General features: G+C 45.3%; 1 pseudogene; it reads right to left on the minus strand.

Moving 5' to 3' along the window:
• Positions 1-2,033: 2,033 nt before the first annotated feature.
• Positions 2,034-2,151, minus strand: LOC124796533 (annotated as a pseudogene).
• Between the last annotated feature and the right edge of the window lie 7,829 nt (positions 2,152-9,980).

The raw sequence follows: 9,980 nt of genomic DNA on the forward strand, positions 1-9,980 counted from the left end.
TTCGTCGTGGCATACTATCCACAAGTTCGTTAAGACACTGTTGGTCGAAATTGTCCCACTCCTAACGGCAAATCGGCGTTGATCGCTCACAGTGATTGGTGGATCACAACATCTTTAAACAACATTTTTCAGTCTATCTCAGGCATGTTCGATAGAGTTCATGTCTGGAGAACATGCTGGCCATTCTAGTCGAGCGATGTCGTTATCCTGAAGGAAGTCATTCACAAGATGTGCACGATGGGGGCGCGAATTGTCGTCCATGAAGACGAATGCCTCGCCAATACGCTGCCGATAAGGTTGCAATATCGGTCGGAGGATGGCATTCACGTATCGTACAGCTATTACGGCGCCTTCCATGACCACCAGCTGCGTACGTCGGCGCCACATAACGCCATCCCAAAACATCAGGGAACCTCAACCTTGCTGCACTCGCTGGACAGTGTGTCTAAGGCGTTCAGCCTGACCAGGTTGTCTCCAAACGCGTCTCCGACGATTGTCTGGTTGAAGGCATATGCGACACTCATCGGTGAAGAGAACGTGATGCCAATCCTCAGCGGTCCACTCGGCATGTTGTTGGGTCCATCTGTACCGCGCTGTATGGTGTCGTGGTTGCAAAAATGGACCTCGCCATGGACGTCGGGAGTGAAGTTGCGCATCATGCAGCCTGTTGCGCACAGTTTGGGTCGTAACACGACGTCCTGGGACTGCACGAAAAGCATTATTCAACATGGTGGCGTTGCTGTCAGGGTTCCTTCGATCCATAATTCGTAGGTAGCGCTAATCCATTGCAGTAGTAGCCCTTGGGCGGCCTGAGGGAGGCACGTCATCGACAGTTCCTGTCTCTCTGTATCTCCTGCATGTCCGAACAACATCGCTTTGGTTCACTTCGAGACGCCTGGACACTTCTCTTGTTGAGAGCCCTTCCTGGCACAAAGTAACAATGCGGACGCGATCGAACCGCGGTATCGACCATCTAGGCATGGTTGAACTACAGACAACACGAGCCGTGTACCTCCTTCCTGGTGGAATGACTGCAACTGATCGGCTGTCGGACCCCCTCCGTCTAATAGGCACTGCTCGAGCATGGTTGTTTACATCTTTGGACGGGTTTAGCGACATCTGTGAACAGTCTGAGATATAATATCCCAGTCAACGTCTATCTTCAGGAGTTCTGGGAACCGTAGTGATGCAAAACGTTTTTTTGGTGTGTGTACATAAGGAGAGACATTACGCGTCCATCCGTCAGTAGAGGTTCAGATGCAATTCGTATATTCTGACTTTCAAAGAACGATCGTCAGTATTACGTGCGAATTACTTCCCACCGATCGATTTAAGCAATTGGAAATAAAGTATTGCACTGATTGGACTTGAAACGTACAACAGCATTCCGAATATCGCAGTGGCTAACGACAAACTGAATCTGGATATTAGTGGTGAAAAAGAAATTGTGGAAATAGAGCCTGGGGCGTACGACATTGACGATTTATCCGAAGTTTTAAAACGGTCTGGAAAAGGAATTGCGTTACGTGTAACCACCAATACACTTAAATTACAATAGACATGCTGATCAAGGTTTGGGAAGAACTCGTCTATCGATTCCATATGTGACGAATGGTGCTCACATTGAACAGTTAGAAGAAAAACTGTTTTAGTTGCTCTTTTATTTGGTGTATTATTTATAATTAAAAGTTAAATGTAATAAATGCTATAAAGCCTTAAAGCCCGTAAGTTCATTTAGAAACACCCTGTATAATATGGTTGTGAATTTAACTGAATATACTGGAGTGCCCTTCAGATAATAACATTTTTAAGGACGTATAAAACTAAACTCCTCCCGAACAGGCCAAGAAGGCCCATTGGTACCGACGGGCCGCCGTGTCATCCTCCCATTGGCGGCACTGGATACAGATATGAATGGGCATGAGGTCAGCACACCGCTCTCCCGGCCGTATGTCAGTTTACGAGACCGGAGCCGCTACTTCTCAATCAAGTAGCTCCTCAGTTTGCCTCACGAGGGCTGAGTGCACCGCTCTTGCAAACAGCGCTCGGCAGACCGGATGGTCACCCATCCTAGTGCTAGCCCAGCCCGACCGCGCTTAACTTCGGAGATCTGACGGGAACCGGTGTTACTACCGCGGCAAGGCCGTTGGCTTTTACGACGTATAGATTCTAGTAATTTCTTTTACACACTTGTATCCTATTAGAAAATATCCTTGAACGAAAGAGGACACTAGCTGCAGGTATATTGTTTTGTTTTCTTCAGTCCGAAGATTGGTTTGATGCAGCCATCTACTCTATCCCGTGCAAGTCTCCCAATCTCCGCTTAACTACTGCAGCCTGTAAGCATTTGAACCGACTTACTGTAGTCAAGTTTTGGTCTCCTTCTACAATTTCTATCCTCAATACGTTCCTCCATTACCAAACTGGCTATTCCCTGATGCCTCAGGATGTGCCCAGCCAATTGATCCGTTCTTTTGTCAAGTTATGCCCTACAATTCTTTTTTCTTCAGTTCCATTCAATACTTCATCAGTTATCCAACCTATCTACGTAATCTTCAGCTTCTTCCGTAGCTACTTAACCTGACATAAGAAACATAGAAACTGAAAACAACTTTGATGTGACCCATAACGGATATGAGGTGGTGGCTGTAACAGTGTTAATATGTCGACTGAGACACTGTAAAAAAATCACTAAATTTACGCGTTACGAAGGTGAAGCTTTCATCATCAGAACTGCTGTACAAGTACTTATAAAACAGACGAGTATGAAACATAATCAAGAACAATAAAAATAAAATAATGTGGCTATTTCCCTTACAGCTATGTCTTCTTAGGACATACAGCCACGTCATCGTGCACTGACATACGTTTTACATGCCTTCTTAAAATTTAAATTAGCCGTAGTTTTTAACCTTTTCGCGTAAGATTCCATTACTTAAAAATAAAAGGCAGAGTACTGCAATAGTGGTTTAAAAGGGGCAGAGGAACGTAGATTCTGCACCAGCAGTAGTCAATCTGAGCCTACCTCGCTCTAGTGAGCGTTCCAGCTATCATGCGGTTAAAGATATTTTCATTAGGTTTTCACAAAACTTTGACAAAGTATTTGGTAAATGATTATTATTATATGCTTAAACTTGCCGCATCTCTGCTTTATATATTTTATAACACGAAGTTACTTTCTTACTCTGAGTCACCATAACTTTGAGACTGGTGAGTGGTTAGAAAATTTTGCTAGTAACAGAGATACAAAAATAGGTAGTAAAAAAGGTTGACTACCCCTATACTGTATGTGTTGTACACGTGTATCGAGAGTAGATTACTTTAAAAAAAATATTTCCATGGTGCATTAAAGCTGAAGGCAGGCAATGAAAACAGTTTGAAAATATGATCCACAGAGAGTGCAAATAACTAATAGGAAGAATGGCGACCCTTATTTACACGAGTATATTGAAATAATGCTATACAATAATGTAATACACTAATGCAGTATTTGAAGATAACATATAGTGTCCTCTGCTCATTCAGCAGCCACATTTTAGTACGTTATCGCTTGGGGGACGTTGTCAATTACGTAGCGTTTAGCGGCGATAAGAGAAGGAAACATTACTGTCTTCTTAACTAGGTGGTCTACTACCCATTCATTACTTCCTGGGTACGTAAGTATTGATTAGACTCCTTCTGTAAGAGAACCAAATTGTGATGCGTCGAAGCAGATGAGAACCACAGTTTCTTTATTTATTATGTTGTTCCGAATTTCAAGAATTGCTTAGATTTCTAGCGACGATTCTGCCACACAGTAGCACTGTATTATAGTGTTAGGTTAGGTTAGGTTAGTTTGTTTGGGGAAGAAGATCAGACAGCAAGGTCATCGGTCTCATCGGATAAGGGAAGGACGGGGAAGGAAGTCGGCCGTGCCCTTTGGAAGGAACCATCCCGGCATTTGCCTGGAGTGATTTAGGGAAATCACGGAAAACCTAAATCATGATGGCCGGACATGGGATTGAACCGTCGTCCTCCCGAATGCGAGTCCAGTGTCTAACCACTGCGCCACCTCGCTCGGTATTATAGTGTCTTATTTGTAAGAAATATGATGTTTTAAATGTAATGGACTATTGTAAAACCGGAAATGGTTCTTGGAAGAGCACTCGAAACGTTTCTTTCGCTGTTGTTACGGACTAGCTACTCTGGTGGATATTAGAAGATACAAGCATTCGGTTTGAAGAATTATACATTAGTATCAAAACTAACGCCAGTATGAAACTTTGAGATCGTTTCCCGATATTCGTATACTCCTTTTATAACTATTTCACAATTGACGGCAATGTTTATCACCATGGTCTGTTTCATGGAGTAGAACCTCTCGACTGTCCCGATAAATCACTCCAACTCTATCTACAAACGTCTAGCACGTCTTTCTCAGGTTGCATAACGAATAGCTAATTTTGATAGTCGATTGTACCTATTTTTGATACATATTGCCCCATCCTTTCTGGTACTCATCAATTTTTTGTCTTATCGAATAAATGCCTAACTCTAATGTGGATAGCATTTATGTCAGGGTATCACGCCCGCGCATGCAACATTTTCGTTATTCCAGAACGTTCATCGCAGTCGTTCTATGCGGCTGACTCGTGAATCCTTTGAGCTCCAGTGGCTTCTCCCACAACCCACCGTTTTATTCATTTTATTTTGAAGTATCAGTGCCCTTAGCTGATTTAGGGCTTGAAACATCTTTGGTCACATACTAAAGTCACTGGTACTTCAAAACAAAATGAATAAAACTGTGGGTTGTGGGAGAAACCCCTGGGGCACAAATGATTAACAGCTCTGCTCGTGCAGGTTGCTACTCGTGGACTGGAACGAATTCGTATCTTCCGCACCGGTTAACAGGGGCAGACTGCAGCGTGCAGAGTCATTCCATTGCGCAAGCAGCAGTACCTTTGCAGCGTGAAACGAACCATGTATTTCGCTAGTTTCAGTCTACCCCACGCCCTACGTAGAACCTATTAATTAATAGCTTTTTGGAGCCTATTACCTGACTGGAACTAGAATGTTGTAATCTATTACTTGTAATTAATACTCTCTAAGAAAAGAAAAATGGACGTACCACAAAGGAATTATCCGAATGGCACAGAAATCGAAACGACGTACATGTACAGACAAACAAACGATATCATTTTCAGATAAATTGGGTAATTTATTCAAGAGAAAGAGCTTCACAAATTGAGCAAGTCAATAACGCGTTGGTCCACCTCTGGTTCTTATGCAACCAATTATTCGGCTTGATATTGATCGACAGAGTTGTTCAATGGCCTCCTGAGGGACATCGTACCAAATTCTGTCCAAATGGCGCGTCAGATCGTCAAAATTCCGAGATAATTGAAAGACCTTTCTCATAATGCTCCAAACTTTCTCAATTGGGGACCGATTCGGCGACCTTGCTGGCCTAGGTATGGTCTGGTAAGCACGAAGACAAGCAGTAGAACTCTCGCCATGTGCGGGCGGGCATTATCTTCCTGAAATGTAAGCTCAGGATAGGTCGCCATGAAGATCAACAAAATGAAGCATAGAACATCGCCGACATACCGCTGTGCTCTAAGGGTACCGCGGATGACAACAAAAGAGGTCTTGCTATAAAAAGAAATGGCACCCCGACCATCACTCTCGGCTGTCGGTCTGTATGGTGGGCGGCAGTGACGTTGGTATCCCACAGCTGCCCGGGACGTATCCAGACACGTCTTCGCTGGTCGTCGGGGGCTCAGTTCGAAACGAGATTCGTCACTGAAGACGATTCCACTGCAGTCAACGAGACTCCAGGCCGAAGACTTGTCTGGAGAGACCTGGACAGCTGTGGGATAGCAAACTGGCTGTTGCCCGGATCTCTCCCCAACTTAGAACTTTGGAGCATTATGGGCAAGCCCTCAAATTATCTCGGGGTTTTGACGATCTAACACTTCAGTTGGACATAATTTGGAACGATATCCCTCAAAGTCATCCAACAACTCTATCAATGATTGCTAAGCCGAATAATTGCTTGTGTAAGGAGCAGAGGTGAACCAACACTTTACCGACTTGCTAAATTTGTGAAGCTCTCTCTCTTGAATAAATCATCGTTTTTTCTGAAATTGTCATCACTTGTTTGTCTGCACATGCACATCACATCTACCGATTTCCGTCCCATTCGGATAATTCTTTCGTGGTGCTTTTTTTCTTTTTTATTTTCTTTAGTTTTGCCCATCCTCAGCCATTTGACAGCACGCCACTCAGCTTTCGTGCCATATACATAAACAAGGATATAAAAGAGAAAAATAAATATACACAAAACAGTTCTTGTGAACTGTGGGGAATTGCCTCACAGGACATCCCTTTTAGGTTTAAGTTATGGTGACGTGGGAATACGAATAGCTTCCAGCTAATGAAAGCCTAGTCCACCAAAAGAGTATGACTTAAGGATATGTTAGAAAATTGAATTCATTTGGACGCCGAACGGTACAGCTGGTGTTGAGCCGCAATAAGTGAGACGTGGCTGAGAAACGCGACGAGTGCGCGTTTTCCGTTTAGCCACAGGGACGGCACCATGGGAGCCAGCAGTGGGCGCGCAGCCACTTGGGCGAAGGTCGGTGCTCGGGTCAAGTGGCGGCTTGCATTGAAAGCTATTATAACTTGGTGATAGAGGCCACTCCAAGGCTTACTACCGCACCGGCAGCCCCCGCGTCTCGCGTGCCGCACTGATTCACGGCTTACTCGCAGGCTCCACATAGGATAGGTTCTCAGGGACGCTCACAGATTACACTGTATACTACTGTCTACGTGTCGGTAGAATCTTCGCACGCTGTGAACAGCGAACATGGTTTGCGGCAACCCGTTTCCACGTTCAACAGTTATGGCTGACATCTATTAATTTGTTTCACATTCGAATTGCGGCGCAAAGAATATTTATTCGTTAGCTTTCTAGCTAGTGCTGCACTACAAACCTATAATTGTTAGTGTATTTTTCGTTTTTTATCACAGTTTTCACATTTGGAGTTGTACTAAGTGTTTTTCGACGCAGGTGTTGTCGGCTTCTCTTTTGTTCTTCTTAGTAGTACGTGTCATTTTTCACCGTTGGGCGATGATTTTCTATCTTACTTCTGCGAGAGTATTTAGACAGCTTTTATGTGACAGGGCGCTGTGCCCTGACGTTTCCATCAATGCGCAGTTATTGCATTATGCTGTTCATTTTTGGAACATCCTACTACCAGTTTAGAGACAGAAGTGATGATACTTTCTACAGGACCTGACCATCATTTTGCAGGACAATGCTCAAGCACGTACAGTGCAAGCTGTCACTGATTTGTTTGACTGATGGGGCTGCTATGTGCTATACCACCTACTGCATTTCCCTGACTTAAGCTCTCGTGAGTTCAACTCGATTTCTAAACTGAAGGAAACACTTCACGGTATTCGCTTCAGAACTGCTACAAATTCGTCGGGTAACAGACTGCGCCGCTAGAGTATCCTACGACTTCCACATCACTGACAACGGGTTATACACAATGCTGGTGGCTGCTTTGAAGGCCAGTAATACTTTGAAACACGTATCTATTTTGCGCGAGCTATAGATAAATAGTTACCACTATTAAAGTTCCAACCCTCGTAGATGTGGATTCATTTAGTAAGAAAGTCTTTTTAAAAACTGGTACAAACACAGGACAATCCATTCGCAAAATATAATCCGCTATAGGGTGAAATAATTAGAAGTGTACAGCTGAATCACACTCACCGACAAAAGCACCAACAGTAATGTTATCATGTTGTATACAAGAGGCGAAGACTTTTAAAATTAGCTGATCATTTAATTATTTTATTCATTTCATACTACACTCCTGGAAATTGAAATAAGAACACCGTGAATTCATTGTCCCAGGAAGGGGAAACTTTATTGACACATTCCTGGGGTCAGATACATCACATGATCTCACTGACAGAACCACAGGCACATAGACACAGGCAACAGAGCATGCACAATGTCGGCACTAGTACAGTGTATATCCACCTTTCGCGGCAATGCAGGCTGCTATTCTCCCATGGAGACGATCGTAGAGATGCTGGATGTAGTCCTGTGGAACGGCTTGCCATGCCATTTCCACCTGGCGCCTCAGTTGGACCAGCGTTCGTGCTGGACGTGCAGACCGCGTGAGACGACGCTTCATCCAGTCCCAAACATGCTCAATGGGGGACAGATCCGGAGATCTTGCTGGCCAGGGTAGTTGACTTACACCTTCTAGAGCACGTTGGGTGGCACGGGATACATGCGGACGTGCATTGTCCTGTTGGAACAGCAAGTTCCCTTGCCGGTCTAGGAATGGTAGAACGATGGGTTCGATGCCGGTTTGGATGTACCGTGCACTATTCAGTGTCCCCTCGACGATCACCACTGGTGTACGGTCAGTGTAGGAGATCGCTCCCCACACCATGATGCCGGGTGTTGGCCCTGTGTGCCTCGGTCGTATGCAGTCCTGATTGTGGCGCTCACCTGCACGGCGCCAAACACGCATACGACCATCATTGGCACCAAGACAGAAGCGACTCTCATCGCTGAAGACGACACGTCTCCATTCGTCCCTCCATTCACGCCTGTCGCGACACCACTGGAGGCGGGCTGCACGATGTTGGGGCGTGAGCGGAACACGGCCTAACGGTGTGCGGGACCGTAGCCCAGCTTCATGGAGACGGTTGCGAATGGTCCTCGCCGATACCCCAGGAGCAACAGTGTCCCTAATTTGCTGGGAAGTGGTGGTGCGGTCCCCTACGGCACTGCGTAGGATCCTACGGTCTTGGCGTGCATCCGTGCGTCGCTGCGGTCCGGTCCCAGGTCGACGGGCACGTGCACCTTCCGCCGACCACTGGCGACAACATCGATGTACTGTGGAGACCTCACGCCCCACGTGTTGAGCAATTCGGCGGTACGTCCACCCGGCCTCCCGCATGCCCACTATACGCCCTCGCTCAAAGTCCGTCAACTGCACATACGGTTCACGTCCACGCTGTCGCGGCATGCTACCAGTGTTAAAGACTGCGATGGAGCTCCGTATGCCACGGCAAACTGGCTGACACTGACGGCGGCGGTGCACAAATGCTGCGCAGCTAGCGCCATTCGACGGCCAACACCGCGGTTCCCGGTGTGTCCGCTGTGCCGTGCGTGTGATCATTGCTTGTACAGCCCTCTCGCAGTGTCCGGAGCAAGTATGGTGGGTCTGACACACCGGTGTCAATGTGTTCTTTTTTCCATTTCCAGGAGTGTAGTTCCCAAAGCCACGAATATTAACTGAATTAAATCATTTTCAGCTTCAGGACAGTTATTTTATTCGTGCTGTTAGTATGGTCAGCTTCAACCATTAGGTCGCTTTGAGTTATACTTTCAAACAAAGCAATTCATACGGGATGAAACGGAAAACTGTGTGACATGCAGTCAAACAGGTTGCATCGGAACTCTGAAGCTATTACAGCGACAAGGCAGAAATGATACCGACTTGTTTAAAATTACTGAAATTTTAACAGTAAAAAGAAAAGAACTGTAATGATAATTCAACAGTTTTCCCATTGCTATGCAAAAAGGATGTGAATCACGGAAACTCGCTACCTGTTGCTGAATATTATTCTATGAAACATCTTATAGCTTGCATCGTGGAACATATTATTTGCTTGATAGGTACGATCGATTCAACAGCAGCGGTAAACGTTTAAGAGCCAAAGGCCCGCCGGTCAGTTACTAGGCTAACGGTCTTCATTCTGATATGAGGGATAAGATATGGGACTATGTGAGATCATATTGTTGCACTTATGGTCCTATACGCTGATACACAATGAACAGATGAAAGGCACTAAATTGTGAAGCATATAAATACGATGGGGTTACCCTATACAATGTAATCTTAGTATATGAAGACTACAGGCTCCAATGGCGTAACATTTTACGCATGTTAGTTGCGCTGAGGTTG

Source organism: Schistocerca piceifrons, chromosome 4 (genome assembly GCF_021461385.2).
Source record: "Schistocerca piceifrons isolate TAMUIC-IGC-003096 chromosome 4, iqSchPice1.1, whole genome shotgun sequence".
In the NCBI taxonomy this organism is placed as follows: Eukaryota; Metazoa; Arthropoda; class Insecta; order Orthoptera; family Acrididae; genus Schistocerca; species Schistocerca piceifrons.